Source organism: Canis lupus, chromosome 9, assembly GCF_048164855.1.
Source record: "Canis lupus baileyi chromosome 9, mCanLup2.hap1, whole genome shotgun sequence".
Classification (NCBI taxonomy): domain Eukaryota; kingdom Metazoa; phylum Chordata; class Mammalia; order Carnivora; family Canidae; genus Canis; species Canis lupus.
In genome coordinates this window covers 57,363,656-57,384,978 of record NC_132846.1, presented here as the reverse complement: position 1 = coordinate 57,384,978, position 21,323 = coordinate 57,363,656, and the positions used below count along the sequence as shown (strand labels likewise).

Here is a 21,323-nt window from a genome sequence, read left to right as displayed (position 1 = left end):
CCTCCTGTCCATTAGGTTTCAAAATTGGGAAAAAAAAAATGCATCAAGTTCTAAATATTTATTTATTTATTTATTTATTTATTTATTTATTTATTTGATTGTAAGTTTATATTTAAGTTTTATTTTATTTTTAAAGATTTAATTTATTTATTTGAGAGAGAGAGAGAAGGAGCAGACAGAGAGGGACAAGCAGACTCTGTGCTGAGTGTGGAGCCTGATCCCGTGACACTGAGATCATGACCTGAGCTAAAATTAAGGCTCAGAGGCTTAACCAACTGAGCCACCCAAGTGGCTCTACGTTTTTTGTTTTGTTTTTTTTTTTCATTTCATTCTATTCTATTCTATTCTATTCTATCCTATTTATAAAAAGATTTTATTTATTTATTCATGAGAGACACAGAGAGAGAGAGGCAGAGACATAAGCAGAGGGAGAAGCAGGCTCCACGTAGGAAGCCTGATGTAGGACGTGATTCCGGGGCTCTGGTATCATGCCTTAAGCCAAAGGCAGATGCTCCACCACTGAGCCATCCAGGAGTCCCTATTCTATTTTCTTCTATTTTTTAAGATTTTATTTATTTATTTGACAGATAAAGAGTATAAACTGGGGAGAGTGGCAGAAGGAGAGGGAGAAGCAGGCTCCCTGCTGAGCAGGAAGCCTGATGCAGGGCTCAATCCCAAGACCCTGAGATCATGACCTGAGCTGAAGCAGACACCTAATTGACTGAACCACCCAGGAGCCCCCCAAGTTTTATTTTAAATTAAAAATATATATATGGCTATCATTCAGAACTATTTGCTGAGCTCAAAATTTCCAGTAAATTGAGTTCTATGATTTCAGGCAAAAGTAAAAACATCTTATTACTTTATGTCACTATCAGGGTTTTTGAAATTCTACAAAGTTTTATAGACTTCATGGATTTTAAAAACCAGGTAGGGATCTATAGGAGTAAATTATCTCTATGGTCCTTTCCTTTGCACCCAAAGATTCTGGAGTTATTTGCATGTTCCTAGTAAAGAAAATGAAAGAAAAAATAAATGTCAACTATTCCCTTGAGAAATCGATCATGGACAGTACCCTCCTTAGGTACTTTAGGCAATGATATTATTTTTGGACTTCCTACTACTGGAACCAGCTTTATATTAGGACATTAGGAGGCCACCTTCATCATATGATTGGAAAAATTATAGTCAGATTACTTTACATTCAAAAATCTTTGAATGGAACTCAAGATCCTTTTCTTCCCGGAGACGAATGCTTTAGAGTGAAGCCATTAGCATATTCTTCCTGGGTCATTTTTTTACATACCAAAATATCTTAATTTTCATGGCCCACTAAGTATTCATCAACCTGAGGCATCTATTGGAGCCAGACTCTACACTGGCACCAGAAACAAAAGTGTCTTGTCTGTGCCTTTAGGGGTTTACAATCTACAAATATTTGTAGATTGGCCAAATGATAAGACATTAAGGAACAAAAAGAAGGAGGATGGGAAAGAAAATGATTAGAGTTCCTAATGAAGAAGAGCTGTGGTGGGAAATCAACTAGGGATGGGATAGAGTGAAAGGGGTAGGGGAGTCATGACCAAGGAAATAAAAGAGTAGAAAGTGGATACAATAGAAGCCAAGGGTGAGGAACCAAACCAGGTGGACCCAGTAGGTCCAGAAGTATTCATGATCATTACCTCCATATTATTTCTGAAGGCATTCGAATATTACTCATTCTCCTGTGTTAGGTTGTGACTGTTCTCTGGGACACAGCACAGTGGAAATCTCATAGATCTGCTGATTGTTTGGGGGCACACACTGCCAAGAGAGTGGTTCCATTAAGGAAATAACTTCAAGTGTTTAATGGAATAACCATTCCATCTCTGTAATTCATTCAATGCACATTCATGGAATTGGGTCCCCTGGAAGTTTTATCCACCTTACAGATTCAACCACAGCATCTAGATGTTTATGTTATAAATCTAGAGAAGGCAAGCGACAAATTGCCTCATTTTCTCCTCCACGGGATATGTTCAGAATTAACTAGGACTCTAGAAATGAAGAGGCAGCCTGGTTTAGTGACAAGAAAAGAGTTTTGGATGAAAGTGAGACCATCTCTGCCTTCATCTTTCCTCTGCCAGCAGGCTGTTGCCAAAGTTTTGAAAAAGCAAGTTGGCATCTATGGTCCTTAGTTTCTCTTCTGAAAACTGAAAGTGCTGAAGTCATATTTCTAAGGATGCATCAAGCTCTGTCACTCCGTAACACTAGTTATCTGAGCTCAGAAATATTCTCAAGCATTTATGAAGGATCTCTCTGCACGTAGAAGTGTACCAGGAATTATATCAAGACAGTCAGATAAAAAAAAATTTGAAAAATCTCTGCTTCCCTGCATTCTAGGAATTTATTCTACACTGTCAGTGTCTATCAAAGTGTATATATCACAAGGTGAGACAGTTGCAGAGTCTACACTGATTAAATTCAGCTGACTATGAATCATTACAACGCACATAATGTAGTTTCAAAAATGTGTGAGTTAGGAAAGTGGAAATGTTCCCGGGAATGATGTGCTGGGACAAGGTGGCAATTGAGAAAGTCATTCTCTTTAACCCCGTCCCTCGGAGAGTAATGGTATGGAAGGATGAACATCCAAGAGCTGCTTTCATGAAGCTAAGACTTTCCAGTATGAGAGAAGCTTATATTAGGAGAGTGTATGGTCCTGGGAGGTGAACACACAACAACCAGTCAAATGGCATCAAAGAAATTTTCCCAACAGGAATCAATGAGGCTAACATGAAGTAAAATAGAAACCATTATGGTTTACTTCCAATGTTATAGCGTTTCATTAGGAAATGGAATTCAGATGATTCTTGTTCTCAGATAATACAGTCTTAATGTTTGATTTCAAAGTGACTTAGATAACTTACAAGAGAAACCACTCACCAAAGAAGTTTTTAAACACAATACCTGATCTATAGTATAACAAATTAAATATAATATAAACTTATTTTATTTTATAATTCATTTGTTTTATAATAAATATGTACTTATTTAAATACATATTTAAATTAAAAAATAATTAAACTACAATGCAAAGAAGGAAGCAAAAACTCCCAAGCGATTCTCTTTCTGAAATCACAGCGACTTCTCTATCTGAAATCAGCAAATGGAAAATAAAAAATCTAAAAATACAATTCTGCAGTACACAGCCTATAGTAACAGTGAAGACTAAACTCCTCTGCTTGTTTGTTACATAGAAGTTGTGACTCTCTCTATATTTGTGCATGTGTATAAATAGGTATGCATATGCATCTAAGTACATGCATACATGCATACACACATCTACTGTCAGTATGCATAATCTATGCCAGGCCCTACAGATTTAATGGGAAACTAAATATTCTAGGAAAAAGGTGTTCAAGAAAAATTAGAGGGATTCGTATTATTTTTGTTTTGTTTTATTTATGATAGTCACACAGAGAGAGAGAGAGAGAGAGAGAGAGAGGCAGAGACACAGGCAGAGGGAGAAGCAAGCTCCATGCACCGGGAGCCCTACGTGGGACTCGATCCCGGGTCTCCAGGAACAGCGCCCTGGGCCAAAGGCAGGCGCCAAACCGCTGCGCCACCCAGGGATCCCCCTTATGCTTTTCTTAATAACATTTTCTTTTCCCTAGCTTACTTTATTGTAAGAATATACATATACAATTATATGTTTATAATACATACAAGATACAGAATACGTGGTAATTGATTATTTATGTTATGACTAAGTCTTCTGGTCAACAGCAGACTATTAGTAGTTAAGATTTGAGGAGTCAAAAGTTATACCTGGAGTTTTGACTACATAGAGGTTGGTGCCTCTAACACCCACCTTGCTCAAGGATAAACTATTTATGGCTTCCTTGAGATATCTTTTTTTTTTCTATTTTAAAAATTTAACTTGTTTCAATAAATAATGCCTTCTGAATACAAAGAAAATTATTTGAAAGAAAGGATTTGAAGAAAGACCGGGGGAGAAATTTAGTAATTGAACTAAAATAAAGGATTTTTGGACAGAGGAGAGTTCTAGAGTGATCTCACTTCTTTGTAAAAGCTGTAGTCTTCTCTTTCAGGGCACTTACAGTTTTATCTGCTCAAACTGTTCCTTCCTTGAGGATTGTTTAGCAGTCTCTTCACTTTGAGGAAGTTCTCTCAGTTCTAAATATGTGAGAGTAGAGGGTGCTGATCCATACATGATGCACCACACACTCAAGTGGTCTTTTGAATGAAAGTGGGCCAATCAGAATCGGTTTCAAGGGTTTTCTTAGTTGAGGTTAAAGGAAGAGGTCAATATCTTTTCAGAGACCAAGTATTGAAGCTTCAGGAGGGAGAAGGTGGTCCTCCATGTGTTTATAAAGCCAGTGCTTTGGACCATCAGTTCAGGTGTTGGTCACCAGGAATGTACACAACAAGGGGTCTTATTTATTAATTTTTAGCACTGCCTTCAACGATTCTGTGTCTAATATTCATTGCCCTCCCCTTGAAAACACTGCAGACAACACTTAATGAGTCTGCCTGAGTCTTCTTTGGAATTTATTCTATGTTAATATTCTCTTCATGCTCTTCACTTTGATCTTAGGTCACATTTGATCCACAGCCTTTTCTCTCCCAACCCCTCCAGTTTTAGGACAGATGATAAAGGGCTGGAGAAAGACACTAATGCCTTATTTTGAATTGGTGCCATCGTTATCTGCTCTTGGCCCATAACATTCTCTTGGGGCACAAGTGTGGATTGTGTTCAGGCCTCAGCACAGGACAGGTCAAGCAGTCCTCTAAGGTGAGATATCAGAAGCTTTGCTCTGGCCTATTGCTTCAAAGACAGAAAGATCATGTATCTCTCCCCTGCTATATGGTGAGAGTGAAGGATACACTATCCTCATTTTCTTCTTTTCCAGCACAAGCTGTTCTCAATTCATATACAAGAGCTGCCACTTTGGCTCATACACCAAAGACCTGAGGACACATGACATAGTCTTCTAAAAACTCTGCCTCTGAGTTCATGGTGGTAAGCACTGGGTTGATCTCTAGGCTTCTGAATTCAGCAAGCACACAGTTTCAGAGAGATATCAAATATCAATACACAATTACGATAATTCTCTTGCTGCTTGATCATACCAGTTTTGTGAGGATGTGTGTGGTGACGTCAGCTTTGTGGCTTCAGCATACACTCTATGAAAATGAAAGAAGCCCATATAGAGAGGGAGAAAATTAAGCCAAATCACAGAGAAAATAAGGGGTAAGAGAAAGCATGGAATCTGGCTTGAGTTTTTATGTTTCTTGTTCTGATTGTTTAGAACTAGCTTTACCTCGAACATCCCAGGTGAGGTTATGTGAGGCAGGAAGTTTTCATTTCTGCTTCAGGAAATTTGTGTCTTTTAAGGTGATTTTGTGTTTCTCTCTTGGATATTGTTTAAGTGTGATTCTATCCAGCATAGAAATAACATCAGATTCAAGAGAATAAGAGAGAGAAAAAGAGAAAGAGAGAGACAGAGAGACTGAGAGAGAGAATGAGAGAGAATACAGGAAATAGAAATAGATTTTGACATGATGATTTCAAGTTGGGACTAGGGCTTAGTATCTCTTCTTGATGAAGTTTATTGGTTTTTATGAAGCAGAGAAACACTCAAGTATATCCTATCTTAGTAAATTTGTATTTGACAATGGGCATGTTCACAATATTTTACGGATAAAAAATTAGAACTACCTTGGGGAACATGGCTGGATTGATCAGTGGAGCAATGCAATTCTTGCTCTTGGGCCACGGGTTTGAACAAACCCCAGGTTGGGTGTAGAGATTACTAAAACCTAATTTAAAAGTTAAAAATTAAAGAATATGCAAATATCTTATATATTAATAGCTGAAGCTAATAAACTAAGAGGTTTCCATTTGTTTTAACATGCACACACATACACACAGAGAGATCAAATACATCTGCTTGGAGGTCAGAAAGGACATTCTGGGTCATCAAAACCATCACTGGATAAAATATACTTCAACATTCTTAAAGCATTCAGGGCAGTTAATTATCTAGTTTGGCATAGGGGGTCTCCAGAGATCAGGCTCCTGCTGCCTTTTGTTCCATTAAATATATCAAAGAGTTTGCATTCACATTGGCTATGGAAGAGTTAGAGCAGGAAAGAAGGAGGAAAAACATTTTTTCTCCTTATAATGTGAAACATCACTTTGTTCTAATAAATATAGGTAGTATTTTGAAAGCCTGACCCCATTACATTGTGTTTAATTTCACACATTTCCCAGATTCCAAGCTGTGGTGTAAGAGACTCCACGGTGCTGACTGTAAGTTGTGAATGCTCATGTCCTAGAAGACTCTGTAGCATTCATGTGGTGAAGGTGCCCACAGATTTTTATCCCTGAAATATTTATTCAAATATATAACCAGTGAACTATTGGACTGAAAAATCAATTGAAAACAAACCAAAATGCAGTTCTAAATGGTAGGACTACAGGTCTCATGCCTGGAGCTGTCTAAGACCACGGAGAAATCGAGCAACAGCTTCCAACCTCCTCTGATGTTGTGAGGGCCATTGGACTATCCGCCCCCTCCCACCCCCTGCACTGTCTGTGCTCCTATTACATTGTGTTTGACTCCATAAGGGAGCCCGCTGCGCTATGAATGGCAAATTCTCACTTCTTCCTTCCTATCCTTTCATCCTTGTCCACACACACACCGACAGCGGTTGATTACTTTGAAAATCCCAATCTAAAGCAGATACCTCTTACCCTGAAAAGGACTGTATTTTCTGCTTCCAAAATCTAGGCCACAATTATGTTTTCCTGTCAAAAACAACATGATTCCCTTATGCTTCTGAGTTCCATTATACTGATTAAAAAAATCAAGCCTCTTTGAGGCTAAATCTTAAAAGTAATTGGTGATCTCCTCACTATGAATAATGTGACTAGGTTTGCAATTTGGAGAAATCTGCTTATGAGGACACAAAGAAACCCAAACCGTAAAACAATTCCAAGGTTGCTTTTTGTTGTTGTTGTTTTGTTTTGTTTTGTTTAAGCAAAAAACTTTTTCCTTACATTAAAAGTTAAATCTGACCACATAAAAGTGTTCTCATCGGTGATGGAGAAGTTAGGATACAGAGGGCATGTCTAGTTCCATGAGAGATGGGAAGTTAAAGTAAATAATACATGTAGAAACTTAGTGCTTAAAAGCTTTCTCATGGAAATATAAGGTGGCCTGTGCTCTGGGTCACAATGCTTTCTTTAATGGATCTCTTAGTTAGTAAGACAAGGAATGCATTGTTACTGGGCAATGTACCTAATCAGAAAAAAAAAAAAAAAAAAAAAGTCTAAGGGAGGAAAATAAATTGCTTTTTATTTGATCCTCAAATCAAAGTAATGTTACTGATACAAAAGATCTTTGAGATAAGCAAGTCTAACACCTTCCCTCTGCAAATATTAAAAGTCACCCCCAGGGGCAGCCCACGTGGCTCAGTGGTTTACCACTGCCTTCAGCCCAGGGCATGATCTTGGAGACCTGGGATGAGTCCCCATATTGGGCTCCCTGCATGAAGCCTGCTTCTCCTTCTGCCTGTGTCTCTGTTTGTGTGTGTGTCTGTGTGTGTGTGTGTCATGAATATATAAATAAAATCTTTAAAAAAATAAAATAAAAAAATAAAAGCCACCCCCAGGGAATTCCTGGGTGGCTCAGCGGTTTGGCGCCTGCCTTCAGCCCAGGGCATGATCCTGGGGTCCTGGGATTGAGTCCCACATCAGACCCCCTGCGTGGAACCTGCTTATCCCTCTGCCTGTGTCTCTGCCTCTCTCTCTCTCTCATGAATAAATAAGTAAAACCTTTAAAAAACAAAGTCACCCCCAGAGAGGGGAGCTGTCTCTCTATAAGGCCATAGAACTAGTTGGCTCCAATTAACCAGTAATATCACTTTTCCTTAAGACTCCTACTAAGTATGTCATCTTGCCAAGGAATTATATTATATTATTATATTATTATATTATTATATTATATTATATTATATTATATTATATTATATTATATTAATTATATTATAGCTTCTTCTTTATCCATTCATCTATTGATGGACACTTGAGTTGCTTCTGTATCTTGGCTGTTATAATTAATGCTGCAATAAACATAGTGGGGGGCATATATCTTTTTGAATTAGTGTTTCCATTTTCTTTGAGTAAATACCCAGTAATGGAATTATGGGATCACATGGTAATTTTATTTTTAATTTTCTGAAGACCCTCCATACCATTTTCCACAGTGGCTATACCAAATTTGCATTCTCATCAATAGTGCACGAGGGTTCTTTTTTCTCCACATCCTCCCCAACACTTGTTATTTCTTATATTTTTTATTTTAGCCATTCTGTCAGGTGATATCTCATTGTGGTTTTAGATTGTATTTCCCTGATGATTAGTGCTATTGAGCATGTTTTCATGTGTTTGTTGGCCATCTGTATGTGTTTTTTGGAAAATGTCTATTTAGGTCCTTTGCCTAATTTTAAATGAATTATTTGGGTTTTCTGTTGTTGAGTTGCCTAGGTCCTTTATATGTTTTGGATATTAACTCATTAACTGGATATATCATTTGCAAATATCTTATCCCATTCGATAAGTTGTCATTTTATTTTGTTAATGGTTTCCTTCACTATGCAGAAACTTTTTATTTTGGTGTAGTCCCAATAGTTTAATTTTTCTTTGCCAGAGAAGACATATTTAGAAAAATGTTTCTACAGTTGATCTTAAGAAAATTACTGCCTATAGTTTCTTCTAGGAATTTTATAGTTTCAGATCTCACATTCAGGTCTTTAATTCATTTTGAGTTTATTTTTGTGCATGGTGTAATTCGGTTTCATTATTTTGCATATAGCTATCCAGTCTACCTAGGATCATTTGTTGAAGAGACTGTGTTTTTTCCCATTGTATATTCTGGCCTCCTTTGCCATTGATTAATTGACCATAAAAAGCATGGGTTTATTTCTGGACTCTCTATTCTGTTTCATTGATCTCTGTAAACTTTAATTTTCAGAGAGCCATTTAAGATAATTAAAAACAATCATTTCATGGCAACTGGGTGGCTCAGTCAGTTAAGCATCTGCCTCTGGCTCAGGTCATGATCTGGAGGTCCTGGGTTCAAGCCCCACATTGGTCTCCCTGCTCAGCGAAGAGTTTGCTAATCCCTCTGCTCCTCCCCCTTGCTCATGCTTTCTCTCTCTCTCAAATAAGTAAACAAAAAATGCTCCTCCCCCTTGTTCATGCTTTCTCTCTCCCTCAAATAAGTAAACAAAAAATGTTTTTTAAAAAGTTATCAGGCTCTTTCCTTACAGTTATTCCTCTTCATTTGCCTCCTTTTCCTAGCTTTTTTTCTTAAACAATTCCAATCCATAGCAATGGGGTCTGACCAGCAAGGAAGACTTGGAAAAGTATAGTGGCACTATAATGGCCCAATGTGAGAAGAAAGCCCAATGAGGGTGAGAATGGTCTCCAATTGGGAATGGTGGCAGCCTAGAACATAGTGTTAGATTCTAGGCATCTGTATCAGAGGACAACCTTGATAGGGGTAGTAAGAACCTGAGCAGGATGAGGAGAATCCTGCCTATGTAGAGAAGGTAGCAGCAGCAGTGGCTTAGCCCATAGTGTCAGACTTTAAGTGGGGTAAAGAGTATGTACATACAGAGGGGTGTTCTGAGAGAATCTTGGTACCCAACTGCATGAGAAAACTGTCCCCCACAGAAGGGTTATCTAGCATGAAGAAAATTAAAAGACTGGTGGATCCTGTGGTGTTGGATTGGAATTGGAGGTATAAGTGTAAACACCTAGTTTTGATAAACATAGGGAGATATAGAAATAAATACTGGTATAAAACTATATATCTCTCTATATTATTTATTTATTTATATCTATATATCTATTGATAGAGAAAAAAAAAGAGAAGAAAGAGGGACACACAGGTGTAGACACATGTGAGGTATTAGATGAGCTCACTGCCTTTGGGGTATCATGGCTGATAGTCCCTCTCAGTGGTCAGAGGTGGAGAATATGTGTATGAAATATATCCCAAGGGCAGTGAGCTCACCTAACACCACGATTTTGGTTTTGAAATATAACCATTCCCTACAAGAGTCTAAGACTCCTCAGAACAGTGGACCCCATGGCTGAACCAGGGAAAATACAAAATGAATTATAAACATCTTGTCAGAATTTAAGGAAGTACCCAATAAAAGATAACTAGTACCGAAGGGCCAAAGAAGACAGCCTGAAAGGCTGAAAGGCTCAACATTGGTCAATGTTGAGGCAATTTGAGTACCAAATGAAGACAGTAACTGATTATAATCCATTGAATAAATGGGAATCCGTGAAAACACATTGATATAGATGGATGGATGGATGGATAGATAGGTAGATAGACGGATGATACATAGATTCATAGAGACATAGATGTTAGAAATTTTGGTGAGGACTGGGATATTTACATAGTCCCAAATTACCAGTCACCAATTATTCATTAATTAATAAATGAACATTTTTTTAATATAGATGACTGGTAGATGCTTCTTTAATCAAGTGAAGCAGATAATATTATAAGTAATGAGACAAATCAATATCATCTATCTATATAATATAATTATATAATTTATATAATGCATTTTATATTAGAGAGATTTATTGACTTTTAAGGAATTTGCAGATAATTTGGGGGTTCTGTACTCTGAAATATGTAGATAAGCCTGACAGGCTGGCAACTCAAGCAGGGTTTCTGTGTTATGGTCCTATGATTCTGAGGCCAAATTCCTCTTCTTCTGGAAAACTTCTATTTCTTGTTTTCAAGGCCTTTTAGTTTATTGAATGAGGTCCATCCACATTACCCAGACTAATGTCCATTACTTAAAGTCAATTGCTTGGAAATACACACCAAAATATTTGAGAGTGCTGAGTATTATGTCAGTGTCTTATTCACTCCTGATTCAGGAAGAAAAAGGACTTTGCTGTGCCTGCATATATTCTGTAGGTTTGATATTGTTTCAAAGTAAAATAATAATAATAATAATAATAATAATAATAATAATAATAAGTAAAACAATTAATGTCCAGATGCTAGGACACTCCAACACCTTTTTTTTTTTTTCCAACAACTTTTTCTAAGGATATTCTCTCACCAGTTTCAATGACCCTATTATACTTGGTTGCTCTTAAATCATTGATTAAGTGGTTAAGTATTTAAAACAGGGTTTTGTGGGTTTTTTTTTTAAGATTTCATTTATTTATTTATGAGAAAGATGGAGAGCAGAGACACAGAAGACACAGGTAAAGGGAGAAGCAGGCTCCCTATAGAGAACCTGATGTGGGACTCAATCCCAGGACCCTAAGATCATGACCTGAGCCAAAGGCAGATGCTCAACCACTGAGCCACCCAGGCTGCCCTTTAAAGGGTGGCTGGGTGGCACAGTGGTTGAGCACCTCCTTCAGCCCAGGGCCTGATCCTAGAGACCCGGAATCGAATCCCACATCAGGCTCCCTGTATGGAGCCTGCTTCTCCCTCTGCTTGTGTCTCTGCCTCTCTCTCTTGCTGTGTGTCTCTCATGAATAAATACATAAAATCTTTAATCAATTAAAAATAAATAAATAAATAAATAAATAAATAAATAAATAAATAAAGAGTTTTAAGTTACCCTATTTGTGGTGCAAAGAACTGCTATTGGCACAATATTCTTCTTCTCCCATTCTTTGACATGGTTCCTTCTCCCCATACATATAGCAGGACTGTTCCTCTAGTTCCTATGTTTTGTTGTTAGGACAATGTAAATAACTCTGGCCAATAAGTTGTAAGTAGAAATGACAATTGTTACATGTAGACACATAAGACACAGATGTAAAACCCACCAGAGCCTTCCTTCTCTCTGGGATGGCAACTGACAATATTCTGAGAGAGGCCTTGCCCTCAGCCTGGGTCTCAGAGTAGACATGCTGAAAAAGACACCCCAGCCAACATCTGATACCCTATAGTTTGAGCAAGAAACATTCCTCTGTGGTTGAGCCACCGGGAGGAGGGTTAGTCTTCATGGCAGCATCACCTTGATTGACTTAGAATTTTTGCAAAGGGCCTGTCTTTAGAATGTGGGGGCACTTGCCTTAATTTCTTTTTTTGTTTTCTTCTCTTATAGCTAAGGCCTTTGCTGAAGCTGAGGCAAAGTGTCCCATTGAACTCTGCAAGTACTCATCTTTGGGGTTGACAGCATAGCGCTGACCTAGAGGTAGAGAGTGCCTGGTTCCTAATCCTGAGCACACCCTTCACTGTGTCTGTGTCCTTAGGCAAGGAGCTTGACCACATAGTACTTCAGTTTACTCATCTGCAAAACAAGGGTGAATGTTTCTGTTGCATAGGTTATCATGAGGACAATTATAGTTAATATTTTTAATGAGCTTGGATTAGGGCCTGCCATGTAGCAAATTCTACATGCGTGCTTGTTCATAAATGGGATACTTTGCTGAACTCCACATCTCTTCCAGGCTAGCCAGATACAGCTGAATTATCTCCAGCTTGATGCTCTCCTTTGTTCTGCTCACTGCTTTGCTTTGGAAGGTGCTACAGTTTATCCTTATCTGTCTATGTTGAAAGGCCACATCCTTGAGTGAGGACATTCACCACTACTTGCAGAAAGTTCTTAATTTCTTTATGCAACAATTGATCACATTACCACCATCAAATACTTCTCAGTTTTCATCTAATTAATTTCTGTAACTCTGGCCATTTCGATTTCTCTTTAGACATATCTGCGCTATGCAGGAGTGAGCTTTCCCGCAGAATGCTCTGAAAAATACCAGGGGCAGCTACTTCATTATGAGAATTGAACATGCTTTAAAATTTGTGTTATTGTATCTATGACCCACTCTAGCTTTGACCACAGGAGGGGATAAATTGCTCCAGAATTTTGGAGGTGGAGGTAGTGTTAGAGCAGCTTTCTAAATTGTTATGACAGTCAGAATCAAGTTTTCTAAATTTACTTTATTGAAATTACTGATGCTATTGGAAGATTGACTCTCTCTGCATTGCTATCAAACATAAACTCTTGCTGCTTCTAACTAGTGTCATTCCTATCGGACCATTTGAGGGCTAAGGACATGTAGGTGAGATTAGGTGTGGCTCTAGAACTCTGGGATTTATTAAATGTCATGGGAGCTGGTAGGAAATGAACTGCTAGAAAAATGCCAAGTCTCTTCTTGAGTATGGTGCTTTTGTTTTGGATACAATTTGTTACTTGCTGCTTTTTTTTTTTTAAATACATTTCACAATTCCATTTCTATTACAGTAACTCTCAGAGTCTCATAGTTAGAATATATAATAGACAAAAGCTATAGGTAGTTTTACAGTAATTTAAGAGAAATAATTTTTCCATGAATTGTTAAAAGATTCTCTTTCCCCACTTCCCAGGTAGGAACTTAGAGAAACGTTTCTATGAAATCTAAGATAACCTTGGAATGAATCTAGTCTTTTAGAGTATATATTCTCCTTGAGCATTTATTAGGACTCTAACATTTTATTCTGCTGTAAATTTTAGTTGCTATCCTATTCTTTACAACCAACTTTTCAAGGTTTAATGTCAATTCCTAATTTGACTTTAAACTTGGCAAGTTTTTGAGAGCATGTGGTACAATATGAGCTTCCACTTCCCTCACTAATCTCTCCTGCTTTTGTTGAATTCCTTTGGGAAGCAGCAAAGACAGCAAGAGGTGTGTCAACATCAATTGTGATGGTTATTTGTGGGAAGGAGATGGGCTCAGATTCTTGCTGAAAGCAAGCTCTATACAGCCCTTAGGTAAGGAATAGCACAGAGAAATCCATGTATAGGAGGGAAATCTCAAACAGGAGTTAAAGTCATTGGTTTGTATGTTTTCTGAATAAAATGCTTCATTTTATCTAGTATTATCGTGCACAATATAACCAAAGAAAAGTTAAGTGATAGAGCTGTGTTTTGTGAAACTGTTTTGGCAGAGTTTGGATTTTCAAAACTAACTAAGGCTTCTGGAAAAAGTAAGATTCCTTGTCTGCTTTCAGTTACATGCCTGAAGTTCACAATAGGTCTGAATCCTATAAATTGTACCTGGATTTCCTTTAGAAATAATTTTACATTGTAACCATGACTAGAATAAAGACCTGGCATTCAGAATAGAAGTTACCACAAATGCCATATTTATCTTACAAAAAATGAAATTTATATACTATAGCAAATATTAATCTACTAAACAAGGGCCAACAGTGACCAAACAGAAGCCTTATTCTAATGTGAGTCTGCATTATAGTTTACAACATAAAATTCTTATTTTAGCCTTTCATAAATCTTGCCTAATTTTAACATGGTAAATCAAAGAGATTTTTAAAATCAGAGTTAAAGAATTCCAAAGTCACATTTTTTGGGGGTAGATTTTGATAAATAGCTTTGGGGGAAATTGGGTAGAATCAGAGTACTCCAACCTTTATAAGAAATAATCTGATGTGATTCCTTTTCTGAGTTATTATGAATTTATCTTCAGAAACCAATGTCTATCCTTCCAGGAGACCTTCAATTTTATCTGTCACCTTCTTCCATGCTCCTTAGCTTCATATCCTACTTGTCTCAATATTATACCTAAAATTTATTGAGATCTAATTCCATGCAGATAATCTGCTAAGGCACTGCTTGCTGACTGTAAAGCAACTATCATTATCATTCTTTTGCCAGTGAGGACAGTGATCTTTGAGAGGCTAAGCAACTTCCATATGTCTCAAAATCAGCGGTGAACCTGATACTCAAAAGCAGATATACTTGTTGCCAAAGCCTAGGCTTTCACTGCTCTATAACTCTACCTGCTAAAGTTTCCATCTTATTTTAATACATTATTTGCATAAAATCAGAGAACTGAGAACTGTCTAGAGAAAACAACCTGTATATCTTCATATGCTTTAAACTATATGTTAGGTTTTCTAAATTTATGAAATTAATGAAATCTGTTGTCTTTCACATTTATTTTAAACAATCTTCCCTCCATGCATCATTTGGCTCTTCTTAAATCTTTCAAGACTGTATCACGTAAACCTCACAAACCTTTGTTAGGTTACAGGTTTTGTTACCCACAGGTTTTAGTGAAACCACTTGTCTGTCCCAGCCCAGTTGCCCAGCTCTATGGCAGAAAGTGGAGGTCCAGCATTTTGGGTCTAGGGCAGATCAATCACAGAGAGGGAAGCCTGATGTGGGACTCGATTCCGGGTCTCTAGGATCAGGCCCTGGGCTGAAGGAGGTGCTCAGCCACTGCCCAGGCCAATGTTAAGGACAGCTTCCTGTTCCCTGGTAGCTAAAGCTCGGATAAGATGTCCTGCTTATGAGACCCATCATCCCATTGCCTGAGTGAAGATTCTTTACACTCACCTAAGAAGTGATTATTATTTGTATACCTCATTTTTCACGTATATATTCAGGCTTAGAAAAGTCATGCAGCTAATATAGTAGGGTCACTTCGGTGGTATATGCCAAGAGCTGAGATTCTAGATCAGTTGTTTCTGAATTAGAAGAAATTGCAAAGAGCTCCACGTGCCACAGAAGATATGTTAGAACAAGGAGTAATTCAAGATCTGGAGAACATATGAGGAGGCCTGAGGCAGTAACCCTGCTCTCCCTGGACAGACCACCACACTACGAAGAGGAGACGGATAATCAAAACTAAACTTCCGCCTACATCTGAGAAATTGCATGCTTACATTGACCATTGGCTCATATACTGCTTGTATTTACTTTAATGCAATGATTCACTGCAGCCCTATTATGGTTAAATCGCAACAGAAGACAGTAAGGATGGCAGCATTATTATTAATTATCCATGTAGAAAATGAAAAGGCTGAGTCGAACCCAATTATATGGAAACAAATGATTTCGATAAAGTGTAACTGTCTTCTTAAAACTTAAAATCCAAGGAGTGCTTGCCTCTGCCATTACATATATGAGTTTCTATTTGTTTATTTCTAAAATAGCTATTCATCTGAAATCTACATCCTGTGGAGTGACTGCACGTGCTTAATTGCTTGCCCCTAAGCAAACCATTACTGCAACTATAACTCTATTACAGTATGCACAGAGTATGCACAGAGGGGAGAAATAGCTTTTAAGTAAAGTTTTACACCCTCTTTTGCAACCAATCTCCCCCTTCCATTTTAAATTAATTTATTTCATTTAATGCTGGTTTTTTTTTTTTTTTTTTTTTTTTCTCAAAGGGCCAAGAGATACTGGAAAGTCCAGTTATTGTACTTTACTTATCACGCATGGTTAAAAGTCAGAAGAAAGCAGACCTGCTTTGCATCTCCCACTTTTCACGTGCAGAAAAACAGAATGAGCTTATTAATACACAAGCAGATTGTGAGCATGAATCAAGTATATGTTAATTATTTATTAGTTAACACATAGGGTGGTACTATAGTGTTTTTCGAGAAATCTATATCCTGTGCTCACTTTGGCAGCACATTTACAAAAATTAGTCTGATACAGAGAAGACTAGCATGGCCCCCAGAAAGGATGACATGCAAATTCGGGAACTATCCATATCCCTTTGGTGCCTAACTCTTCATGTCCCTTTTCTGTTCAAAATAGTAAACTGTGTCATTTCCTTAGGTTCACTTGTAAAGTATTGAGGTTTCAGTCTCTTTATCTTGGCACAGCTAACGGGTCAACTGCTTTCTGATAATCATCTGAAATAGATTTAATACATATATTTGTTTCTTATCTTGAGTCTTTAAATTGCAATCAAAATGAAGAGGGAAAAAGGGAAAGAGGAAGTGAATATCTCAAATTATCTGTGTTCTGATTTCCTAAAGAATCCACAGCTACAACCTCCCACCAGAGGATTTACAAAATACTTCTTGACTTGTCTGTTTATCTACTTTTCTATTTATTTGTTTGTCCATTTTCCTTCTTGAGGCAAAGGGGACTGCTAATATTTTTTAGGTTAACCATAGTGTCCAACTGCATCAAATTTAGATTTTTCACTTTCTTTTAATGAGATATAGTCTGGAAAATCTTAGTCAAAGAAAAATTTGACTAATGTGAGTTGACTAGAGAAATTTGACTAGTATGATTTAGCTTTCTTATATGATCCAATTTAAAAAAAATCATGGACAAGAAGAAATGAATGGCTGATATACCTGAAAAGACAAGTGTTGAGAGTGGGAATTGTTGCATCACTGTCATCCTTTCTCCACTGTTGTGCTCATATGCCATTTTTGGCAAAGTCCCTGGCTGCCACTGCCATCACTGAGAGCCCATCAACTTCCATGTTGCCCGGTGAGTGCCCTGAGCATCTTCCACCAGAGTTCTCAGTCCCCCCAACCCTTTCTTGGATCCACTGAACTGTATTATTTCTCCACCCTCAGCATAAAACTTTGGTGTTCTATAACTTGCCCTTTAAAAAGAAAAAAAAAGATGGAAAAAAAATGAAAATAGCTAAGATAACAGACATAGGTAATAAGTAATAAAAACTAAATAGCACATAGAATTTTGGAAAAAGTCTGGTCTTCATGGTAATCCAAGAAATAATAAGAAACTATCCTGATAATTTGATGATAATATAATGATTTTAATGGTAATGGAAACTGGTGCAATCTTTTGTTAGCCCAGTGTTCAGATCTTCCTTTTCTTTTCTTTATTATTTTTTCAGATCTTCTTATAAAGGAATCCCAATCTCAAAAATTCATAGAAAGAAAAAACGGCAAACATTTATTCATCATCATCCTTAATTTAAGAAAGGAAAAAAAAAAGGAAAGAATCTACACTGAAAATGTTTACATGATTTTTGAAGCATTATCTTGATTAGATATTACACATTTTACAATATAAAAAAGAAGTTAGAGTCACAGTTTCAAAGATCAATTTAAGTACCTATTTGATAGACAGTATGCCAAACACCTTCACATTTATATTCCATGTAATCCTTAAAATAACCATATAAAGTAAAAATTTTCCAAAATTAAACCATGCACTAAATTTTATTGTAAACTATAATAACATGTACGTATTGTTTGGGAAAAAAGGAATGAAAAGCAATTTAAGTAAATAAAAATAGCTTTGCTATGGGATGTTAGGAATGTGATATTTTTCTCTCAAAATTCCCTTTAATATTCTTGTAATCTTATTTTTACATTATGAGGAAAAAATAAACCTAGAGAAATACAAACCTGGTAAAAAAAAAATACTGTTCTCATAGAGTCTACAATGGTTATGAGACAAATGTAGGTAATGACAGCAGACACTGATGCCTAGGCAATAAATGATAAAAAATAGGAAAGAAAAACCATTTTGCTTTAAAGAAAACAACAGAGCTCAGCTAGAGAACCATCTTATATAATGTACACAAATAAAAATGGGTTCATTTAATTTTTCTTCAACGTAGTTGAGTGTGAGAACTTGGTATTTTCTTTGCATTAGTTGAAACCATAAGTTTTAAAAAGTATATCTGAAGGTAATACGTGGGATTTTCTTGGAGGTAGTAATCAATTAATCACCTGAAAAAAAATCTGAAACAACTCACCAATCACAAACATAGCCCCCACTTAAGTGGTTTCCTAAGATTTTTTTCAGTAAGATGTTTCCCAAAGTCAAGTTCTAGCCTAAACTGCTGGATTGAATGAGAACAGGAACACTTACCTTTTGAGATTCAGGAGAACATCCCTTTTTCTCACAGTCTGTAACTTCAGTTTTTGAAGCCAGCATCTTGTTTCTTATTTGGACCCTAACCAAAGCTAAACACCGTATTATATGTGAAAACCTGGCATGGCAATTGCCAAAGTAGAAATGAACTATGAAAGTCATTTGAGGAGAATGCCAGATATTAGAAAATCAGAACCACCTTCTGCTCCATGAAGAATAAATAAAAATGAAAGATCGTTTTTATAGGCTGCTCTGTTGAAGCTGATGTCAGTAGAAAAGGCAAATATTAACTGGTAAGTTGATATTAATGCATTTCTTTGTCTTATTCCCGATAACTCTCTTAAAAACAGAATCCTTTCTCCTCTCACAAAGAAATTTGGGAACACTCTTTTTATGTGCAGCAAGCAGAATCAGAAAGTACTAGAAACAGGAAAGGTTATAAAGATTGTTGAGTGGGCAGTATTTTTTCAGAAGGAAATCTGTATTTTTGGAAGAGGAGAACATTTTGGTTAGTAGAAATAGCAAGAGCCCAGAACATATACCAGCATGAACAGAGGTCATTCAGACCTGGAGAGGCAGACAAAATAAAAGGGAGCCAGAAAAAAAGTTTACATTCTTACAATGACACGTGGAAAGACAACTCAAAGCAAAGGTGAATTTTGACGTAATGGAACAAAGGCTTCATTGCAGGTTAAACCATACTCCCAGTTGCTCTGTCAATGAGGTTGCTTCCAGTGTGCTAATGACTTAAAAATGAGAAATACTACAGTGAAATGAAGTAAACAGTAATTGGAAGCAGAGCCATGTGAGTTCCACAGAGATTCTTTCTGAAAGAAATTCTGGGGGATGTTCAGAGGGGTTAGCCTTATAAGACTGTGAGATCATGGATAAAGGCTTAACTGTTATTATAAGAGTGTTTCTGGATTCAGCCATTTCCCACCTGACCCTCAGTCTATGCAATTAATAATTCTTGTGGGTAAGACTTTCCCATATTGTCTCACTTAGTCTATTTATGGATATTACCACCTGGAAGCAATGGTGGAAAAGCGATAGGTCTGACAGATTTAGCAAAACAAAGCACCCAAACAGAAAATAGGACAAATATGTTCCACACAATATTTGGATAAACAATGAATATATATATATATATATATATATATATATATATATATATGTGTATATATGTATATATATAATATGTATATAAAGAATTCATTGTTTTGAATCTGAAATTTAAATTTAACTTGGTGTACTCTATTTTTGTTTGCCAACTCTGTAAAGGAGAAATATATAGATGGCCTTGGGGGCCCGGGGAACCTAGGAATCAAGCTTGCCCTTGCACTAGCTGGGGGTTCAAATTCTGATATTTACCCACCCCACCTGGATCTGGAAGTGAAGCAAACTCAACAGAGGTCATCTGATAGATAGTACTCAAATTTTAATGGAACCTGAAAAATCCCCAAGATCTTTCTTATAAAAGGACTGTCTTTCATAGATTCTGATTTGGTGAGACTGGGACGAGTTTCAGTATCTGTATTTTATCAACTACTTCAAGTAGATCTATTATAGATCATTTCAGGCTACATTCTGAGAAAAAAAAAAATCCAGCCCAACTTTCCTTTTTTAAAACGTATTAGATAAATGCTTAAAGAAATAAAATAATGTTCTAATCTACCAATATTTACTGTATTATAAATGAAAGCAAAATAATAATTCATTTGAAATAACAAGAATGCCATTGATGCAAGAATAAAAGCATATACTGACAAAAATAATTACATTTTCCAAAAATTAAAAAACATAATTTAGTGAGAATGGCTATATACAGTTTTTCTTTACATTACTGTAAATTTCTGTAATATATGTTTTAATAAGACAACTTGATTGTCATATCTTCTGCATTTACTGTTTTAATATTTTGTTTTGGTTGAGGCATATGAAGAAAATTGGCATCCCACGGATATGTAGTTAAAAAAAGAAGACACATTTTAAAAGCCTTTTCACTTAAGAGTGAATATTCTTTTTAAGAAAACTAAGTGGGCAGCAACATTCATATTAACTCTACAATGACTCTGTTTTACAATGTTTTCTGAACCATCAAGCCCTTAATGTAAAACATGGAAAATGTGAAACAACACAATATTGTTTTATAAGCCTTTGCCTGGAACTTAAAAAGAATCAAGTGTGTAAATTTTTAAGCCAAACATTTTAACAAAATAACATCATTAGATCTTATGAGACAAATAGAACTTATCAGTGAATGAAATATGAATATGTATTTGTGTATACATGTATACATACAAGTATTTATGTGTATGAGTGTATATACATTCATCGTGCATGTATATGTGTATACAGAAGACAAAACAGGTTTTCTCTTTTGGTTCAGCAACCAAAAAGTAGGGTCTCCTTTCTCAAACTAGGTCCTTTCTAAATACATGATAATGACCTTGATGAATTTATGAGAAAATAGTAATTTTTAAAACATTTTATGTCACAATACTTAAAGTGCTTCAACTATGCTCTATATTTGATGTTTCTGTTCTAATTCATCTTTTAAGAAAAAAATAAAGAATCTAGATGTTGAAAGTGTAAGAAAATAATACCTGTGGAAAAGCTCATTTTTTTCAGACCTGTTATCC

At 36.4% G+C, this 21,323-nt stretch overlaps 1 long non-coding RNA gene and 1 other non-coding gene across 2 annotated transcripts in view; one reads left to right on the top strand and one right to left on the bottom strand.

Moving 5' to 3' along the window:
• Positions 1 to 19,162, bottom strand: part of LOC140639470 (uncharacterized) — a 46,496-nt gene extending 27,334 nt beyond the window's left edge. The window contains exon 1 of the long non-coding RNA XR_012036185.1: positions 18,679 to 19,162. This is a non-coding gene — a long non-coding RNA (uncharacterized lncRNA). The remainder of the gene's footprint in view (positions 1 to 18,678) is intronic.
• LOC140640705 (U6 spliceosomal RNA) lies at positions 16,484 to 16,589 on the top strand. Its single transcript, XR_012037347.1, has one exon. It is a non-coding gene; the product is annotated as a U6 spliceosomal RNA (small nuclear RNA).
• Positions 19,163 to 21,323: the final 2,161 nt, after the last annotated feature.